The sequence below is a fragment of the Crotalus tigris genome, unplaced genomic scaffold (genome assembly GCF_016545835.1).
Source record: "Crotalus tigris isolate CLP2741 ecotype Arizona unplaced genomic scaffold, ASM1654583v1 scf7180000017541.2806704, whole genome shotgun sequence".
Classification (NCBI taxonomy): domain Eukaryota; kingdom Metazoa; phylum Chordata; class Lepidosauria; order Squamata; family Viperidae; genus Crotalus; species Crotalus tigris.
The window spans coordinates 1,633,129-1,655,772 of NW_024096462.1; the positions used below are offsets into that span (position 1 = coordinate 1,633,129).

At 40.4% G+C, this 22,644-nt stretch overlaps 1 protein-coding gene across 10 annotated transcripts in view; it reads right to left on the minus strand.

The window, feature by feature from the left end:
* ADA2 (adenosine deaminase 2) overlaps positions 1-22,644 on the minus strand; it is a 50,789-nt gene that overhangs the window by 23,532 nt on the left and 4,613 nt on the right. For 2 of the 10 annotated variants that reach the window (XM_039363303.1, XM_039363385.1), the window contains exon 1: positions 7,299-9,617. The exons of 5 other annotated variants lie outside the window; for them this stretch is intronic. The gene's annotated coding sequence lies outside the window, so the exon portion shown is untranslated. Of the gene's footprint in view, positions 1-7,298; positions 9,618-22,644 lie in introns of those variants that run through there. 3 more of the 10 variants (XM_039363467.1, XM_039363710.1, XM_039363633.1) reach the window with 3 other exon arrangements.

Genomic DNA, 22,644 nt, shown 5'->3' on the forward strand with positions numbered 1-22,644 from the left:
CTCATCTATTCTGCTGTCTCCAGGCACTGCCATGTCCACTATCCAGACTTTTTTGTCTTTCTTATCGACAATTGTTAAGTCTGGGGTGTTATGTTGCAGGTGCTTGTCATTATTATTATTATTATAAGATGCAGTTCAATGGTGAGGAAAGTAAGGTAAGCAAATGTACTGTTCAGAATCGGTAGTACCTGACTCAACAGCACTAACTGTGAGAGAGAGCTAGGTGTCTTATTGGATCACCATTTAAGTATGAGCCAGCAATGTGCTGCAGCTGCCAGAAAAGCCAATGCATTCCTAGCCTGCATCAACAGACGGATAGTATCAAGACAACAAGAAGTGATAATGCCACTTTATACTACACTAGTGAGTGGTATACGTTTGGAATACTGCATACATTCGGTCACCATGATACAAAAAAGATGCTGAGACCCTGGAAAGTGTGCAGAGAAGAGCAACAAAGATGATAAAGGGTCTGGAGGCTAAATTGTATAATGAATGGTTGAGGCAGCTAGGTATGTCTAGCCAGCCTATTAAAGAGAAGGATTAGGGTGGACACAATAACTGTCTTCTATCTAGTAGTTGGCGGGCTGTCACAGAGAAGAGTAGGGCTGACTTATTCTCCAAAGCACCAGAGGGCAGGACAAAAAGTAATGGATGGAAGCCAACCTAGAAGGAGACTTTTTTTTAACAGTGAGAACAATTAATCAGCAGAACAGCCTGCCTCCTGGAACTGTGGGTGCTCAATCAGTAGAAGCTTTCAAGAATAGGCTGGACAACCATTTGACCAGGATGGTATATAAGGTCAGGAGGTTGTAATAGAAGATTTCCAAGATCCAACATCCCTTCCAGACCTATGATTCTCTGTTCTGAAATGCAATTCCAGAAAAGAAATACAGGTAGTCCCCAACTTATAACAGTTCATTTAGTGACCATTCAAAGTTACAATGGCACTGGAAAAGGTGACTTATGACCATTTTCACACTTACGACCATTGCAGCATCTTCGTGGTTATGGGATCAAAATTCAGATGCTTGGCAACTGACTCATATTTATGACAGTCGCAGTGTCTCGGGGTCATGGGATCACCTTTTGTGAACTTCGGATAAGCAAAGTCAATGGGGGAGCCAGATTCACTTAACAACCCTGTTACTAACTTAACAACTATGGTGATTCATTTAACAGTTGTGGCAAGAAAGGACGTAAAATGGGGGAAAGTTCACTTAACAACTGTCTTGCTTAGCAACAAAAATGTGGGGCTCAGTTGGGGTCATAAACTGAGGACTACCTGTATTTCCTTGAGAGAAGAAATCTGGATGCCTTATAACACTGTTGCAGCCACTGCCCATTTATCCTAAGGGTAAAATCACATCATGGTTTAGAAAGCTAGAAGAAAAAATAGCAGCGATTACTAGGAAGAACTTCAGTGAGCTGGATTAGGTTTACCACAACGGGCTTTATCCTAACTTAATATCAGCCGAAACCAAATAATTAGTTTCAAACATTTATCAATCTAAAAACAGCCGCTATTTTTAGGCATATCTTTCCAATGGTTTTTTTTAGTTCAAATACTTATGGAACATTTATTCAAACATCTTCAGTTCATGATACCAGCTTATCAACGAACTAGGCCACAAAAGATTTGCATGTTTATTTAATTAAGATAGTTATATATCAAAGCACCGTTAGAGGGCTTATGTTTTGCTTTTTAGAATGAGCCCTCAAATACATATTTTCTCAGTACATAAACTTTCCCAAAGCAGGATGATTTTTAGCTAATCTGTACTACTGCTCCAGTATTACTAGTTGAATAAATCTGTAATCCCCAGCATTTCCTGATCTGCCTACCTAGGCAGATGGGTAGCACATTCTTAAAGAAGGCCTAGAGAAAATAAAGTATTTTAAACAGAATCTTAAGACAGTATTGCAGTACAGAATCATAAATTTTGGAAATCATCTTCAAACAACATATTTAAGATAGATGACAATATCTCTAGCCTCTTAGAAAGCACGAGTTGGAGGGCTATACTGTGAAACTTAAAATTAAATAATGAAAGCAATGCAACAATTTGGGATTGAACTACCAGAAAAATCTCTCATAGCACCAAATAAGATATAATTAAAGCATAACACAACTACTAATTTTTATTAGCTGTAGGAATCCTGGATTTTATTTTCTGATAGAACTATGAAAGCAATTGCTACAGCAGTTTAGATATAGAGGCTAGGCTTGCCCAGCATTTAACCATGATCCTAAACTTGTATGAGGTCATAATTATGCAGAAATTATGAGTATCAAACAGAGGGAACTAGAAGTCTTAACCTATGTCTTAAGACATAGACCAGACAGGTGTCATGAAACTCAATAAGATAAGGTGACAACCGTCCTCCTTTAGGGAGGACAGTCCTCCTTTTGTAAGCTCTGTCCTCCCTTGAAAAGTGTCCTCCTACATGTCCTCCTTTTCGATATTTGAAGACTAATCTACAGGGCTTTTTTTTTCTCATAGAACCCTCAGAACGGTGTTCCGGCACCTTTTTTTGATGGTTTTTTTTTTCAACTTTTGCATGAGCTGTGCTACTCCCCCTATTGGCTTTCGAAAGCCAATAGGAATTGCTGCTGAGTGTGCCAAAACACCCAACTGGCAAACTTTGCACATGCAAGTTGTCAGAAGCGAAGGCGAATTGGCAGGAACTTAGCAGTCCTGCCTGCTACCCAACTACACCATCTCCTAGTTCAGTGGTTCTCAACCTTTTTATAGCTGCGACCCCGGTCGTAAGTCGAGGACTACCTGTATTTCCCTGCCCCAGAGCGCTGCTCATGCGTGGTGCCGCCCCCTGCGCCGGCCGAGGCATAGGTGGCAAGGGGCAGCGGTAGGCAGGCCCAGGTGCTCCTGGGCGGCTGCGGCAATGACGGCACAGGGCGACCACTGGCTGGGCCACCAGCTGGCCCAGCAAAAGGCAGGTAAGGCACCCGCCGGGCCCCACACGCGCCAGCAACCCTCCCTGCACCCACCAGCCTCCCACCTCCCATCCCCGGCCCTCTTTTACTTACTTTTTAGTTGCTCAGCAGGGAGGGAAGCTTTGCAGAATGTTCGCCTTGCAGCACCGTTTGCAGATTGGGGCTTTTGGCGGGCTCAGCAGGGCAGAGACAGCCTGGACAATTCCTATTGGTTTTTGAAAGCCAATAGAATTAGACTCTGTTCAAGAGAGTCTATTCTATTGGCTTTCGAAAGCCAATAGAATAAGAGGGAGTAGCACAGCTAAGGAAAAGGGGAAAAAATGGCGGACTGCGTTGTTTGGCGACCCCCGTGAAATGGTTGTTCGACCCCAAGTGGGGTCGCGACCCACAGATTGAGAACCGCTGTCCTAGTTAGTTCCGAAGATACCGTGCTGTGGGAGCCGCGGGGCCCTCTCTACATGGGGCTGCGCAGGGTGGGCGGTGGTGCTGATGGGGCGGCTGCAGGTGGGGTGTGTCGATGGCAGGCTGCCCCTCAGGGCTGGAGCTGGTGCAGCTGGTGCTTTGGGAGCCACAGGGCCCACTCTACATGGCAGGGCAGCAGTGCTGGCGGGGTGGCTGCGGGCGGGGGCATGGCAGGCGGTTGACCTTCCATGGGCCGAGCCAGTTTTTACGATATTTTTTTCTTCAATTTATTTGTGTCCTCCTTTTCATTGTAAAAAAGTTGGTCACCTTAAATAAGATCAAAGTCATGGCAGGAAGGATAGCAAATAGAACTAGATAAGTTTATTTCCTTTTTTTATTATTATTCTGCGTTCCTCCTTCTCTGCTGATACAGGCATCTTAACTCCTCCAAAAGGAGCTAACAATGAGCAGAAGTCCCTTTTGAACCTGGGAAAGCCAGCCATCCTTTCTGCACAGTTGCCATAGACAAGACCTCTGAAGATTCTTGTTCTGTATGACAACAGAAGTCATTTTTGCCTCCTTCCACTCTGACCCTGCTCTGTTGATCTTAACAATGGCTACCTGCTGGCATGCAACACAAGAGGGCCAGGGGGCTGGGCACAAAGGCCTCTTTCAGATGAGGGGTTTACTCTAAAGCAGCCAGGCTTGGAGGAGGCAGAGTGAACAGCTTTCCTCCCCCTCCAGCCCCCCTCCACTCAACCACTTTGCATTTCACTCAAAGCCAACAATCACTTTGGAATCCCCCTTCTCTGCTGTTCTTTGCATTTTGTGACTTATCCTACCTGCCCACCACTGGCCACCAGTAGGACATAAAAGGAAAGGGAAACAGGAGCAGAAATCTTTTTCTCTTCACAGTAGTAATTTATGAGCATTTGGAGTTAAAGAATATGGATACAAATTAAGCACCAACATACCTCACTTAACCTATAAACTGAGCATATACAGGTAGTCCTCGACTTACGACCACAATTGAGCCCAAATTTTCTGTTGTTAAGTAAGACATTGGTTAAGTGAGTTTTGCCCCATTTTATGACCTTTCTTGCCACAGTTGCTAAGTGAATCTGGCTTCCCCATTTACTCTGCTTGTCAGAAGGTCGCAAAAGGCGACCGCATGATCTTGGGACACAGCAACAGTCATGAGTATGCCAACCATCTGAAATTTGATCACATGATCATGGGGATGCTGTAAAGACTGTAAAAATGGTCATAAGTCACTTTTTTCCATTGCTGTTGTGACTTTGGATGGTCACTAAATGAACTATTGTAAGTCAAGGACTACCTGTACATAAAGCAGGGTTTCTCAAGCTTGGGAACTTGGAAATATATGTGGACTTCAACTCCCAGAAATCCTCTGACTGGGGAATTCTGGGAGTTAAAATCCACACATCTTGCTGAGGAATTTTTGGAGCTGAAGTCCACACATCTTCCAGTTCCCAAAGTTGAGAAACTCGTCATTGGAGTAACGTTTCCTAACCAGGTGCCTCTGAGATGTGTAGGAATACAACTCCAATCACCCACAGTGTTGTCTGGGAATGATGGGGGTTGCAACATACCTGGATAGCATCAGTTTGGAATCCTGTATTAATGGAATGATTATTCTTTCCATTTTCCTGATAAATTTGGGACTTTGTAAGAATCTACAATAAACCATGTTTCTCTTGATCTGACTGAAGACATGATTATAATCTAACTTTGTAGTTTAAACAAGCCTTCAAGTGGGAACTAATTCCACCCACCAGATCATTTTCCTTGATTATTTTTTAGCAGTTCCTGCAGTCCTTTCACCAGGACAGTAAAATATTTTTCAGCCTAGGACCAAGTTAGGCTGCAGATCAGCAATAAAAAAGCAAAGGCTAACCAAAATCTTTAGGCAGTCATTAAATGTGTGCCTGGCTGAGGAATTCTGGGAGTTGAAGTCTACAAGTCATAAAAGGGCCAAGTTTGAAGATCCCTGGTCTACAACTTCTGGGCTCATTGCCTAACTCAATTAATCAGATAAGAGGTCAGCTGCAAATGGAGACCTAGTTGCATCACATGTAGCTTGGAAACAGGTAGTACCCACTGTGTGTGTTCCAGGGACATGAGTCATTGTTTTCCTTAGTGACTTTGCTATGTGAGGTTATAGCACACACATGCCAGAAAATGTCTGCTGCAGAAAATCTACTTTTTCTTGAGTTGAGTGATATTTAAATTCTGGAAGTTAGGGACATTCTAAACAATTATTATTTATACATACTGAAAAAATCATTTCTTATTCAACTACTTAAATTTAGTTGATGGTAGGAAACTACTTTTATTATAGCAATTTCATTGCATAAAAAGACCATTGACTAGACTCCACAGAGAAAACAAAGTTGTGAATTGATTAACAAAAATGCTATGACCACACAGGAACCTAACCCCAAATTCTCTCTAGGGGCAAGGGTTCAGTATCTGCTAATTTAGTATTTACAGCAACTTTATGGAACGTATTACCTACCATGAATGAGAATTTACTGTGTGTCCTTTGGCTGGTCACTCCAGGAGGTGGAATTCTAATTCATCTGTAGAGCTGCAATTGCTAAAGACTGTCTTAGGGAATCTTTATTTTATTTATTTGAATTTATTAGTAACCCAACTCCATTGGATTTTTCAAAACATTCTTCGGCTTATCCCACTTAATGAGGAATATGGAGAAGAATGAATCTCTTCCATTGAAATTATGCAGGAAAGTCGAGGATAACACTAGCACTTGGTTTTAAAATTTGATCTTAAACTTAAGCCAACTGAGCAAATTACATGTTTTAGTAGTACTATTCTAGTATCAAACAGATCAGTTATAGTAGATGGTCGTAAAGTGCAACACCACATGACTGCACTGACTTGTGATAGCAGTTGTAACAGTTCCAGCTGCAGTTGTTATCATCCCTTCCCTGGTCACTTAATTGCCATTTGCAGTCTTCTGCTGGGTCTCCCACTAACTGCTTGTCAGAAGCCATGGGATGTTGTGACTGTCATAATTGGGAGCCAGTGGCCAAACTCTTTAATCACAATCATATGACTGCAGAAACACTGCGATGGCCACAACAAGGAAGCTGCGCAGTCCAGCGCTGTTGTAAGTTTAAATGGTCGCTGAATGAGTAATTGCTGAAAAAGGATTTACCTGTACTCATTGCAACATCAGCTGGTGAGAGAGAACAACTGACTAGCTTGGAAAGATAGAGGTGGCACCATTCTGCCAAACCACAGAACTCTGGCCAATCTAAACCAGGATGTGGCTGAGGAATTCTGGGAGTTAAAGTCCACAAGTCAAAAAAGGGCCAAGTTTGAAGACCCCTGCTCTAGAGACTCTCAATCTTGAAGATCATGCCTATCCATAAAATGGTGCAATTTGCCCATTTGCACAAGCAGGGACTAATGTTCCTCCTGCAAACAACTATCAAAGCTTCTGCTGGGGCACGCCTGGGCATTTTCTTTGATCACATGTACAGTATGGGCACACGTGTTCATCGTGCAACATTATAAATTAACTTTTCCATCACTGAGTATTGATCTTAGTCTCTCACAATCCCCCAAATTATAAACAGACTGTACAGCTGGCTCCTCATAACATCTTAACCCCCTCCCCCCCAAAAAAACACAACACAATCTAATCAGGATTACAAGTAACAAAGTTTGTGTGAATATTAAGTGGTAAAGCTTGTTGCCCAAATAGAGCACCCCCCAGTATATATTTATGTGCTGGGTCTTGCAAAAGACAGCCCAGATACTTGGTAAGCCTCACCACAGTCCTTTCAAAGAGAAAGGGTCACATGCACAAACACACCCTGAGCTTTTTGAGGATTATTCCCCAAGTGAACGGTGCGTTCTCTGGCTGCCTGGCTGTACTATGGTTACGAACCTGAAAAGTATTACACTGCCAGAGAAAGCTTCGGGATCTCCTTCCTCCTGTAGCCAAACTGCTTTTTTTTTCAGTCTGTTGGGCCACCCTCAACAGCAGAGCAGATATTGTAAACAACTTCCACCTGCTCCCACTTGCAACCCCGCCTCCTCTATGGATCAACTGCATTGCTCCAAATGTGCACCCGCCCCGTCTTTTTTCTCTTGCTGCAATTTCCTTATTTCTAACTGCAATAACTGCTGTGAGACTCTGGCCCAGCAGTAAGCAATTTGTTTCTGTTGAAGGTGGCAATGCTGGGTCTTTCTAATTTCCTTGACACTATTGGCAGAGTTCACCTGTTATTAACCAAGTGTAATTTACTAAAATTCAGCATGAGTGTTCACACAAGACACTGATCACAGGGGCTACATGAACATAAGTTATTCAGCTTCAAACTAGCCAACTCTGTATTAGCCCAGCCTGGTTTGCAAACTCAGGCAATAAATCTCTTTAAACCTGGTGGGATTTCATGACTTTGACCTCCATTCAAAAGTTCAGAACCAAAGATGGATTAAACAGGAGAAACATTTAAATTCTCACTAGCTATTGAATTGGAATTCCAGGCTTGCTGTATAATTTTTATCTGAAAGAGCCATCGTAACATTAATTAAAATCCTATATATGGAATGTATGTAAATTACAGCATCTCACTAAATATGATTGATAAGCCTTGAAACCACAATTAAAGAGTTAAATGTAGCAAAGATAAAATGATGCAACATGCATGCTTCTAGCTTCAAAGCCAAGATGTTAGATAAATGCCTCCCTGTTATTGCAGGGAACCAGGTTTACAATTCTCTTCCTGGTCACTGGAACTCCCACTCTACATCACAAGGTTGTTATGGAGATGAACATCAGAGTATATTGGAGATAGATATAATATTTGTAACAAACAAGTCCATGTGTGAACTAGGCTCAGTGGCTTTTGAATTAGTCCTAAAGTTACAAAAATACATTGTGCTGGATAATGTGGTAGCCATGAAAAATACATCAACCAGACAAAAATTGGCTGTCCATAGAAAGGTTCCCAAATTAAATTATAGGGAAAAATAATTACTAAAAATTTACGTTTTCAAATAATTTCTTGTGTTTTAAAAACAAACTAAATCTATGACATTTTTTAAAAATAAATCAATTGGATCCTTCGCCAGCATCTATGGATACTTCACAAACGTCTATAAAAAGAGGAAGTGGTTTTAAGTGAAGTTACTTTATTCAAGGCAACTATAAAAGAATTAAAGCACCAGATAGTCTTTCCTTTTAATATAATGTTCCCCAGAGACCCTACAGAGACAAAAGCACAATTGCATCACAGTCATGATATAATCACAAAAATAATATCATAAAGCTTGCTTTGGTGCCAGGTTTTTGTTTTTATGTGTTTAGTTTTAATACTTTTAATATTTTTTATCTAGGAGTTACCTAGTTTGTGATGTGTAGCTATATAAATGTTTTAAATAAACGACATGCTCCTCGCCTGTATATTTATGCTTCCAGATTTGTGCACATGTGATCAGTGGAAATTCCTTTCCATCATATTTATTTTACTGATTATATCCCATCAATTGGTATTTGACTGTTAGCAATCATATAGATAAAGATTTTCTCCATGAGCATCACTTCCTAGCCTGGTCCTTCAGATCTTCCAATGATGCAATCATTGTCACTGTAACTCAGTTGATCCTCCTTGCTGATGGTCATCTCCTTCTTCTCTTTTCTGTCCACAATTTCCCAGCATTAGAACTTTCTCCAGAGAACTTGGTCTTTACAGAATGTACCCAAAGTAGAATAGCCTGGTCATTTGTGCCAAGAGCGGATTTATTCAATGATCCATTTGTTTGTTTTCTTGTCAGTCCACAGAATTCTCAGGGGTCTTCTCCAACACCAAAGTTCAAAAGCATCAATACTCATTCTATCCTGATTTATTTGGGTAAAATACATTTAATTTAATATGAACAGCTTCCCGTTTGCTGTTTTTAAAGGATGAGAAATAATAACATTCTGTGTTCTCAGAGGTTGCACTATTGTGTCATCAAATGAGCATTTAGTGGCAGAGAACATAAGGCTACTAGAAAGATTTCTGAATGTATAGTAGCTGGACAAACTGCCACTTCTGGCAGTCTGATCAGCAGATTAAGTCTCCTTAATCCCAGGAATCCTATAGCAAATAATTAGACTTCTGTTCATAAAAATTTCTGAGAGAAGCTAATAGAATAGAATGAGAATAAGCTCAACCTAAAAATCTATGTTCTCTGGGTATAATAGCATTTTAAACTACAAACATTTACTAGTTTCTATATCAGTGGTTCTCAACCTGTGGGTCGGGACCCCATTTGGGGTTGAACGACCATTTCACGGGGGTTGCCAAACAACGCAGTCCGCCATTTTTCCCCCCTTTTCCTTCGCTGTGCTACTCCTTTTTATTCTATTTGACTTTTGAAAGCCAACAGAATAGACTCTCTTGAATAGAGTCTAATTCTATTGGTTTTCAAAAGCCAATAGGAATTGTCCAGGCTGTCTCTGCCCTGCTGAGCCCGCCAAAAGTCCCATTCTGTAAACGGTGCTGCACCAGTTGAGTAGTCCTCGACTTACGACCGGTTGGGGGTCGCGGCATTAAAAAGGTTGAGAACCACTGTTCTATATGGATGGGATGACAGAAATTATAATTTGGGGTGGAACTGAGAATACAGGTAGTCCTCGATTTACAACAGTTCATTTAGTGACTGTTCAAAGTTACAATGGCACTGAAGTGACTTATGCCCATTTTTCACACTTATGGCAGTTGCAGTATGCCCAGGGTCACATGATCAAAATTTGGATGTTTGGCGACTGATTCATAGTTATGATGGTTAGTGTCCCAGGATCATGTGACCTTCTGACAAGCAAAGTCAATGGGGAAGCCAGATTCACTTAACAGCTGCAGTGATTCACTTAACAACTGTGGCAAGCAAGGTTGTAAAATGGAGCAAAACAAATTTCTCAACAGAAACTTTGGGCTCAGTTGTGGTTGTAAGTCAAGGACTATCTGTATGTAGTTGTGCCTTACAATTCCCAAGAAAGATTGACAAAATAAAGCTAAATCTGTGGAAAAACACAGCACAGGCCTGCCCTCTATTCCCGTGGCCCGTTTTTAGAGTGCATTTTTATGAGTCTGGCAGATCTTTCAAGTAATTCTGAATAGGAGTTTCATGGAAGCAAATGGCTTTTGCACTTGGTAACATCTTTGAAATGACACATACTTCGTCTCATCTGCAAAAGGCTAAAAAGGATTAGCCCATATAAACTTGACACTTCCCTGTCAGTCAGCCAAATGATGACCTTGCATGGATATAGGCTTCTTGTCTCCAAAGGGAGCAATTAATGTGATGCACCAGCCTCTCCAAATGTGACAGGACGGCTTGTTCCCATGGGCTGCAAGCAGTGAAACATTCAATTGCTTTTAGTTGCTTTAATAGGAATTAAATTTTCAAAGTCACTTCCAAACCAAAGTAAACTGAAGTAAGTAAGGGTTCTTTGGTGTTCTCTGAGCCTGGTGGTTTTCTTGCAGATGTTTCATTACCAAAGAAGGTAACATCATCAGTGCTAGAAGGGAACAGGGTTTGTTCTTATTTTATATACTAGTGCAGTGATGGCGAACCTTTTAGAGACCGAGTGCCCCCAAACTGCCCAACCCCACCCTGCCCCCTACCCCCTGCCTTGCCCCCCACCCTTAGGGCCACCCCCTGCCTCCACGGCCCACTGCAGGTTGCCCAGCTGGCCCAGCAGCACCATGGAAGCCATGCCCTCCACCCACGCCCCGCAGCATCATCTGCACGTGACGGGGCACGAGGGCAGAGTCTTGCCCGACTGCCATGTCCTTGGCTGCGCTGCTCCACACCAGCCACACCTGGGGGCAACTGTCCTCTGGGGGGGCTGCTGGTGAGGAAGGGGCCACAGGAGGCGGGGCTGGGGCAACGGCACACGTGCCCACAGAGAGGGTTCTGAGTGTCACCTCTGGCACACATGCCATAGGTTCGCCACCACTGTATTAGTGGCTTGCCTTGTCAGGTTGATGGGAGTGGTCTTAGTGATTCCTTGGTTAGGTTGTTGTTTGCTGTTAGTTGGTAGTTCCTTGATTGGAACATTGGTAGTTCCTTGATTGGAACATTGGTAGTTCCTTGATTGGAACATTATTTACTTCTTGATTGCTGGTCTAGTATTAATTTTAGTATTAATCTCTGCTCATAGAGGTGTTGACTGCTGGTGGGAAGATGTTTTAGTCTTTTTGTTTCCTTTTTGACTTTTTGAGTGTCTCTTTTGAGTAATATGTAGATATTATTTATCTCTATGTGCCTGTTGTTGGCCAATTTGTCTGGCAGGCTTCCAGGAATTCTTTGGTGTTTTTTTGGACTTGGCTTGATCTAAGATGCTCAGTTTCCCAATTAAAATTATGATTGAACCTGTGCATGTGTTGTGAAATTAAGAAGTTTTCATCATGTCTTCTGATTGCGAATTGTTGTTCATGGATGCCAAACCCAAATAAAGACAAGATGACTTAGTTTCACAGGATGAAATGATTGATCCACTTCTAAGAAGAAACAAAGCCACCTGTGTTGTTACTAACTAGGATTTATTAAAACTGGACTGCAAACTGGGAACAATCACCAGATGGTGGCAAAGGCTTAGGAAGTCTTTTTTATATGTGTTCTGCCATTTAGTGGTCATCCAGAGTTTAACATCAAAAATTTGTTGCATTACAGATCATGCAGCCATGCTGTTTTTCCTGTTGGGCTTGGTCAAAATTCCTTCCTGCTGATTTATTTTATTTATTCTTATTTGGCCCATCATCGATAAATAATAGCTGTTATGTTGGACTTTTGTGAAGCTTATTCTCAAATAAGTGGGCTCAGAATTAGTCTTTACTCTCTTTGATCCTTTACCTATGAAAAAAGAGAGAAATCCAGCATTTTTTAGTCTTCCCTTTGTTTATAACAGATACAAGAAGATACCAGATAATTCTCTGAGAATATTTTGCATGCTAGTCCACACTGAGAAGTCACCTCAAAAGAGGCTGAATGGGCATTTCTTTGCAGCCCTGGGGGAATTTGTAAGAAAAAAAAAATCCTTTCTAACCTGTCATCTTCTCCCATCCTTCAAATCATGTGCCCTACCATTCAGGCAAATTGGCCTGCAGGGATTATGGTGATGGGCAGAGGTGGGGGTAGGTGAAGGTGTAAGAGAAGAGCCCTAAAATTCATCCTTCATGTAGAATTTAAGGTGAGGGGAAAAATTTCTAGATTCACATTAATGTGGGCTGCTTTTATGCCTAGAATTGCCATCTAGAATTCATTCACAAAGCCCCTCATCTAGGAACTATGCTTATCAAAAAGATACCATTTCTAAATCTGGGGGCAGATTTTCCTGTGGGTTGGATCCAAAGGCCACAAGAGGAAGACTGAGGGTTGTTCTTTAGACCAGAGAAAATTGATGTCAACATTCCTGCTCAGCCAAGAGATAGCCAGGTGCAATGGCCCCTCAATGTATTTTAAGGACCCATGGCAAGACTTGCCAGTAGAGTCATCCAGTAATGGCATATGGGAAGGACCTTAAGTGACAGGCCAAAGAAACTGGTCAATGAAATAGTCAGATCAGAGACAGTGTAGCTTGCAGCTGAATAGTAGGTGGGACATGTAATGATATGTGAGAAAGCTCTTGAATAACAGAATAACAGAGTTGGAAGGAAACTTGGAGGTCTTCTATGGTATGCTCAAGCAGGAGATCCTATACCATGTCAGACAAAAGGGTGTCTAATCTCTTCTTAAAAATCTCCAATGATGGAGCATCTACAACATCTGACGGCAAGTTGTGCCACTGGTTAATTGTTCTCATTGTCAGGAAATTTCTCCTTAGTTCTACATTGAATCTCTTCTTGATAAGTTTCCATCCTTGCTTCTTGTCCTGCCTTCAGGTGCTTTGGAAAACAAGGTGACCTCCTCTTCTTTGGCTGCCCCTCAAATATTGAAACACTGCTATCACATCACCCCAAGTTCTTTTTTTCACTAGACCAGACCCGCACATTCCTGCTACCATTCTTCATATGTTTTAGCCTCCAGCCTAATCATCTTTGCAGCTCTTCTCTGCACCTTTTCTAAAGTCTCAATTTCTTTTTTATATCATGGTGACCAAAGCTGGAGAGGTGGAATGAAGAAATGCTACCTAAGGAATAGTCAGATAAGAGAGTATAACCAACAACTAGCTGGTGGGCAGAGAAAGGTTCAGAGAGGACTTCTCAGAGTGTAAATGACACAGCGAGATTTGTATCTTCACACTTGCAAGATGTAAAAGTATAGTTGATAATAAAGTAGAATTAGTTCATCTGGTTGTGTTTTCTATCTGGTTTGCCCTGCAAGGCTCACATATTCTCAATACATCTCAACAGGAGAATCTCTGAGAAAGCGTTCCCTAGTGCTAGGCAGGTGTTAATCAGATGTGAAAGAGGGAATAGCAGGAGCCAATCCCTTCTGAAAGCTTTTCCTCCCTCCAGTTAGTGGCTATTCCCTAAGCCCAGCTGATGAAAGATCCAGTTGTGGTTACACAGGAGCAGCCCTTGATCCCCAGAGTTTTGCGCAGCCAGTTGGATATCTAAGTGGAACAGAAGAAAATAGCCTGTCACATGTGAAGTTGCCACCCAAATGATTTTCTGAATTGATTAGCTCCTCTCTTCTCCCTGCCCCCATTGTGAATCCCAAGATGGACCAACAGCGGATCAGTAGATCTTCATACAGGGGAAGGGACTCTATGGCTTCCCCCTTAGAAAAAGAGACAAAGGAGAAAAAGGCTAGGGGGGGGGGAAACAGAGAGAGGCACTAAATAACTGCTAGAAAGCAGCACAGATTGTAACAGAGACCACCTTGGGGCAGCAGCTGGTTTTGTCTCTCTGGCTTAAAGGAGAGGCTAGGCCAGCATGCTGGGAAATCCTGCAGACAGAAGAGTTAATTAATAAGGAATGGACAAGCAGGCGGAGAAAAGGGAGGCTTAAATCCTCAACTTTTCTGTGGACCAGACTTCAGAATAAAAGATATGCTAAGCAGGAGCCTGTTACAGAAGCTAGTTATGGTCAGCAATTATTGTACCCATATAGACAGAATAACAGCGTTAGCAGCTATGCCAGCAACTTATTCCAAGACTGAGGCTGGCAAGTCCAACTTTCAGAATCTTGTCTCTTACGGCCATAAAGTAAAACCACCCAAATGCTAGAAAGCCCGATGACACTGATTTTCTTCCAGATCATGGCATGATGGTACAGCCTGGGCAATGACCACCTTCACACATAGCCAGTGGTATAAATGGCATGAAAGCAGTTCCTTTAGAGACCACAGCTGAAGGAGGCCAGGACAGGCCTTCAGATCTTTTCTAAAAGTAAAACAAATCTGCTTGTGATAGGCTACAACAGCATTTGTCATCCTAGCAACTTTACAGTGGTGGATATCAACTTCCAGAATTCCCCAGCTAGTAGGTTGGTTGGCGAATTCTGGGAGTTAAAGTTAACCCAACTGGGGATGGCAACACCGGGCTATAAAGCACCTATAAAAGAAGTTGAATCTGACTAAGACAACCTGATAGAGAGGGTACACAACAAGAGGAAGTATACTCCCAGTCACACTTCATCTCCAAGAAAATCCTTGTGATCACCACATCCCATTTCTCCTATAGTTCCTGAGTGGATTAGGATGTGCAAGCCTTAGGTGTTTGAACAGACTGCTGGTACTTACAACCATTTGAAATTACGGTAGTGATGAAAAGAAGTCACTGATAACTTGGTCCTCACCTTATGACTGATGCAGCATTCCTATGGTCACTTGATCATAATTTATGCAGTTGGCAACCAGCATGCATTTACAATGGTTGTAGCATCTTGGGAGTCATGTGATTGCCATTTGCAATCTTCCCAGCTGGCTTTTGACAAGCAAAGTCAATGGAGAAAACTGGATTTATTTAATGACTGTATGATTCGCTTAACAACTGTGGCAAAAAGATTATAAAATTTGGTGCATCTCACTTAATGACTGCCTTACTTAGCAACAGAAGTTCTGGACCCAATTGTGTAGTAAATTGAGGACTACCTGAACTACATATGGATTGAAGAAATCCAGATGACAATTAGATAGGAGAAAGTGTCCTTTCTGTGTCTCTTTGCTGCCATCAAATGTCTATCTGGATTTCTTTACTCTATTATATGGTATCCCTAATTAATTCAATTAAACAGCAGAAAATGCTTTTTAAAGAGTGTGAATTGTAATCATTCCACACATATTTTCCACCTATTTTACTTATTTGACAAGGCAGGTAGACCTTTGGGACTGGGGCTTAAATAGCCATGAATGGGTTTATCATTTTCATATAGACTCAGCATGAGAGATGCTCATTTGAATCCCCCTTTTTATTTTTTTATGCAGCAGGCAAGTTCAGTCATGTTTATCTAAGCTTGGTAATTAAGGGTAATGAGAATGATTTTGTTATATTTTTGAGTCGCATTGTTGCGGCTGCTTCTTCTGGTTGTGTAGTATTGTATGTGAAAGAATGCCTGGGTGAGAAGCCCATAAGTTGTAGAAGGAGTAGAGTGGCCAACAGATTAAAGGAGGTAAATCTACATTGCAATACCACTTAACAGGGTGTGCAAACTATCATACATTATTAATTTCAAATGCTGGTAAAATAATACTTAGATTCATCCAACACAGATGAGAACCCTGCATGCAAAAAAGAAATGCCAGATGTTTGAATTGGCTTTAGAAATGGGGAAGGAAACAAGACACTATTGCTGATCCACACTGAATAGCTAAGAAAGCCCAAGAATATAAAAAAGAAGTCAGGGTGTGCTTTATATTGATTATAAAAAGTCATTTGATGGTGCTGATCCCACCACAATGTGAAATATGGTTAGAAAAATGGGAATCCTAGAATATCTCACCATCTTCGTGCAAAACCTATATACAATAGTATCCACAGTATAGGTAGAACATGGTGAAACAGATTGGATTCAAGTTGGCAGTGTAGTGACTTTGGTCCTAAGAGAAGACTTCTGAGAATTCTATGGTTAGCCTAGACAACAGTTAGTCTAGAATTAATAAAATAAATAAGAGTAAACATGGAGCTTGGTTTTTCAATAGGGAGGGAAAGCTCCATTTTTAGATACTGTCATATCTAGAATAGAATAGAGCTGGAAGGAATCTTGGAGGTCTTCCAGTCCAGCCCCCTGCTCAAGCAGGAGAACCTTTATCATCTCAGACAGGTAAATGTCTAGTCTCTTCTTAAAAATCTCCAGTGATGGAGCGCCCACGATTTCTGGAGGTAAGCTGTTCCTCGGGTTGATTGTCCTCACTGTCAGGAAGTTTCTCCTTAATTCCAGGTTGCTTCTCTCTGTGATCAGTTTCCAACCATTGTTTCTTTCCTTCCATCTGGTGCTTTGGGGAACAACCTGGCCCCCTCTGCCTTGTGGCAGCCCCTCGGATACTGGAATACTGCTATCATGTCTCCCCTATTTCTTCTTTTCTTTAGACTAGCCAAACCCAAGTCTAACTGGAATTCGTACTTTCTTGGTCCTAATAGACTATCCTAGCTGCTTAGAAATGTAATGTGGAGTTATGTGCGTATGCACATAAGTGCATTTGATTTCACATTTGATTTCAAAACAATTCAGAACATATGGAGACACAAAGATAGAACCTGTCTGCTACTTTTCCTAATAAGATTGTGAAACTGCTACTGCCACGTTCTTAGGAAAAGAGGTGGCTGCTTTAAAGAACTTCAGACAGGTTCTAGCTTATGCCTCCATACTGTCCCAGCATCTTTTAGGAATCAAATCAGAAGTGATCATAGCTTTAGGTATGTGTACCTTTTTGTGGCATTTGTTCCAGCCATGATATTTAAATTCTCTGGCATGACATTTTATGTAGCTCTGACAAAGAGCTTTGAGACTCATGATGAGAAGAGTGAAAAATTTAAAGGCTGGACCAGAATGGCAAGAGATTTGTGCATATGATTATTATTCATGAAAAGAAAGACAACCTGTGCGGGAAGAAAAATAAAGAACCCTCCCTACCAATGAAAAAGTTACAACTGTAGTGTCTAAGTGAAATTCAGTCCAGATGTTTCAAGTTCAGAAGAAGGTGTAACAATGCTTAATGCACTCCATAAAGGCCATAGTCTTTCTATTTCCTCAGACACCATCAAATGTCAGCCACAGATGATGATGCCTTTCAATTTATATCTCACATTTAGAATACAACACATAGAAATGGAAGATACTCTACTGTTCCAGTTGTACTGATGTTGGAACTTTGTTCTTGCCTCAAAACAGCTTGGGTTTTTTCTCCGAGACCTCTTTTCTGAGAGTTTAGACAGGAGGCCTCAAACTCTTTTTATAAGTAAAATTGGTTCCTCAATTGGTTCCTTTTTGGCTACTATACAAGATGAAAAACAATGAAGTTTGTTCTGTTTCAGAATTGGCTATGTACATAACAAGCTGCATTAAACTGTGGAATTCTCTGCTCCTCATTTATGTAGACATTTACTCCACAGAGAGTGTAAATTTCATCCAATGCTTTAATTTTAATTTACCTATTTCTACTGTACAGATGTTCTTTCTGAATATAGTAAAGTATACAATTGCTTTTTAAATTGATAGTATTCTGTATTGATTTTCATACAATGTTCACACAAGAGTGGGGAATAATTTTATACAAACACATTATTATAGCTAGAGATTTCAAATACCATTTTTGTGTGTATGCTTTCAAGTCGATCTTGCCTCCTGGCAGTTGTGTACCCAAAGTCCCTACAGTTTTCTTGGCAATGTTTTCAGAAAGGCTTTGCCACAGCCTTCTTTGTAGGACTAAGAGAAAGTGACTGGCTCAAAGTCTCTCAGCTGGAGGGACTTTTACAATAAAATGCTTCTAACCACTGCACCAAACTGGCTCTTTTTATAAATCTACAAATGTATATAGTTAGTAAACATTAGGAGAAGAATATCCATTCTGCCCCAAATACTCTTTATTGTTTTTACTACTCTCCATTGTTTTAGCCATTCCCAAGCTTTTCCTAAACCTAACTTGTAACCAGTTATTCTAACATACAATGTCAACAACTTTAAGAGATTGTCTTTAGAAATAAATGGATAGTAGGGCAATGAGAACCGCAAGAAGGAGAGAAGTCAAAAACAGAGACAGAAAGAGCCAAAGAAAATATGGAAAAATGGATAGAATGACACAACAGAGAAAATTCAGTTTGAGGATCTGAAAAGAAATGTATGTGTATGGGCTGAATACCCTTTCCCTCTTTCTATCATACTTTCATGAAAGAAAGATGCACATGATTGGTTGAATTGATACATGGGTGGAAGTACCAAGGAAAAACTATGGAAAAAAACTATGCAGGTGTAAGCAGTTTATAACTAATTGTAATTCTGTAACTGTAAATACAAAAAAGAATGAATAAAAAGGTTGGAAATTATTTCCTTCTGATGGTTTATAAGTTCCATCCCATTTCACCCCATTCTCTCCCTCTAGGCTAAATTTGTTTTTTTCAGAGAAGGGATAATGACATATTATTGGTTTTTCATGCAACAAGCCAGTATCATCTTCAAAGGGGCAGTCTACAAAGCAGAAAGAAGTACATGGGCCACAATTTAGTAGCTATTATTTTTTTAAATTAGAAGGGTAATTGTTTAGACACTTCAAGTTACATCCTCATGCCTTATTCCATCTGGCAACTATAATGGAAACCATACCTTCATGTATTGAAAAGCTAATTCCAAAGAGCATGGATTTTTATATAAAGTTTCTCCCTTCAGATTCAAAGGAAAGATGATCTATGTGAGATCAACATCATTGCTTTATAATTATCAGATATCAGAATTTCATCTACCTTCCCCAGTCTAATACTATAGATTAGATGGCCTACAGTTCCCATGATTCCTAACAGTAAAGCTGGGGATTTTAGGTTGGTTAGTTTTAGGTTAGTTTTTCTCTACAGAAAAATGTATGTATGTATGTATGTATGTATGTATGTATGTATGTATGTATGCATGCATGCATGCATGTATGTGTATATTAAACTTATATGCCCCTCATTATCTTGCTATCTAAATAGAAGCAGAAATAGAAACCAGAAGCAAAATGGACAAACCCAGTCAAACTACTTAAAGCTTCAATCCTATGCCACTATTTTACTCATTTCAATAGAATGGCAGACTAGTGCTTTATGGGAATATTAGAAAGGCAAATGCATTCTTAAATTTTGGCAATAAAGAAAGAGTTTTTCATAAATCCCAATCACAAACTAGCAACAACAATACGAGTATAAATTCTTTGGTTGGGGAACAAGGCCACCATGTTCTGTAGTCCCTTCCCTACAAGGAAGTTGATTCCAGGAAGAACCTGTAAATCAGTGGTTCTCAACCTTTTTAATGCCGCGCTCCCCCCAACCGGTCGTAAGTCGAGGACTACTCAACTGGTGCAGCACCGTTTACAGAATGGGACTTTTGGCGGGCTCAGCAGGGCAGACACAGCCCGGACAATTCCTATTGGCTTTTGAAAGCCAATAGAATTAGACTCTATTCAAGAGAGTCTATTCTATTGGCTTTCAAAAGCCAATAGAATAAAAGGGAGTAGCACAGCTAAGGAAAAGGGGGAAAAAAATGGCGGACTGCGTTGTTTGGCGACCCCCGTGAAATGGTCGTTCGACCCCAAATGGGGTCCTGACCCACAGGTTGAGAACCACTGCTGTAGATGATTAAACAGATTAGTCACTACTCTTCCCTATGGAACTAGAGTTAAATCCCTTTTCACCATGAATCAGACAAACACAGTCAGTCCCAAATCCCCCTAAGCTTCTCACTCTTAATTTATAGATTTACCACTGCTTACGTGAACTATTTTCCACTCTGGAGATCAATTTGTAGTAGTTACAGTGGGACACATTTCCTATCTAGTATTTGCTATTCAACACAAAACCTCAGTGACAAAAGCTCTTATGTTTAATACTCTATTTTCCCCAGAGATAATAAACTTGCAGCTTTAGAATTGCTTGCTGTACAAAACAGTTATGAAATTGCACTTCAATGGTTCCTCCCTTGTTAATGCATTTGTTTGAAGGTTTAACTTTGTCCTCATACTGGAAAAAGAACCATCCATATAAACAGTGATGTGGACTCTGCTGCAGAGGGAAAATGAGCTATTCATTTTAATGAAAGAGTGGATGCAGTTAGGACCAAAATTAATCTGTAAAAATCTGCCTTCTTGGTCTTTAACTGACAGTGTAACTCTCTAGAAAGGGTGGGGATTTTGAACCTTTCAATCTACTTTAAACCATGTGGAGTAATATAGAGAATGCATAGGAAATGGGGCTGGAAAAGAAGCTAAAAAAATTGGATGGATGTAAGAGACAGGGATTATCTGCCAAGGAACTGTTTCTCTTGTCTGGCAAAGGAAGGGAGATGGGGGAAGCTCAGGTAAACAATGACTAAAGTCTGAATTCTAAACGCATGAGAAGCAAACTTCCTAAATAAAGTCTCTGAGGTAGGAAGATAAACAGATGACAAAAACAGAAAATATCTCCTGAGCTACTTTAGGTTGGAACTACTATCACTGGTGTAGAGATTGTCATTACAGCAGGCTGTGGGGTTCATGTAAATAAAGAAATCCTAGAATTTCAACTCGTGGCTCAGTTGGCTTTTATATATGAATTACTGATTTTAAATGTTAAAGAGGCTGATAAGGCCCCAGCTTCAGCAACTTGTTATATTCATATCCTTTGTTATATCTACTGCCTCTGTAAGCAAGATTAATGCTACTTTCCTGTAACTGAGTCCTCACATATTTGTAAAATTGGGTTGATCACGTGAGTGACCCATTTTATGACTATCACAACTTAAAACCATGGACAGGCTCCATTATGGTCAAAAGTCAAGGACTACATGTATTAAAATAGGAAGGCATGTTGTATATGTTTGCCACCTTGAGCTATTTGTAAAAATAATGAAGGCAGATAACAAATAAATAAATAAAATTAAAATTAGGAAGAGAGAAGGGAGATCTCTGAGTTTTTTCTTCACATCCTGTTTTCTTCTTTCTTCCTTTCAGTTTTTTTCCAGACCCTATTTTTCTTAGGCAGTGTTTTTTCCCATATTGTAACGGACATTTATACACACACACACACACACACACACACACACACAACTTACTATAGCCACACAGCTGGCTTAATTCAGAACAGGCAAATACAAATACTCAAGAGAGCAACTGCCTTCCAGACTATGGTTGAATGCCAGTCACTGTTTCCTGAAATAGGGACATGATCATTTCAGCCTGTCATTTGGTGTGCATGTGACCAACAAATCACTTGTCTCAGGCTGGATTGTTCTGGGATAAAACACACACAAACACACACACAAGCACATGTCGTGTACATAATCAGTGAGAAACAGTGGCAGAATAATATCTGCAAATAAATAAAATTGTTTATCCACATTACCATCCCAGCCCAAATATATCTTATCGTAATAGGAACATCATATGGCAGTCCAATGGTCCAGCTAATTTAGCATCCCTTTGTGGCCAGCTGCCAGGATCTCACAATTATTTTTAAAAAGTGCTTGACATACCCGGATGGACAATTACTGAATAATCTGCATGAAAATGGAAGTTGCTTTCTAATCCTTATCATCAGTAAATTGTTATTCTGTGCTTTAAAAGAGAAGAAATTTTATTTTCCTTTTATTTCCCTTGAACAAAAAGGATTCTCATCCCCTCTAATATAGCCACAGATGGTCTCAATAGCCATAAAAATGTCTGCTCCTTTTTTTTTCAAACCTACTAAACTCTTGGCCTTGGCAATATCTTAGGATAATGAATGCCACATGGTAATTATATATTGTATGATTTTCTTTTTTTAAATTTGCTGCCTTTCAATACCATTGGATTACCCTTTCATCTTACATTTTGAGAAGGGCCAGCAGCAGCTTCTTTCCTACTACAACATGTCATCTTTTATTTTAAATATTATGACCATGTTCCTATTTACCACCTCATTCCATCTCTCAGAAGGATCTACCCTATTATTATTCTGACATTTGCAAGGATAAATAGATAATATAATATGCATTCTTCTGACAAGCTAAATCTCTATTAGGTATAATCTCACCTGTTATATATGTCAACATTCAATAGATTCAAAAGCAGAGTAAGTAAACTTGAAAAGAGAAAAAAGCACTATTGATATAACTCAAGCAAATGTAAGCATTTGTTTCAGACTATGTATATGTTCCCAA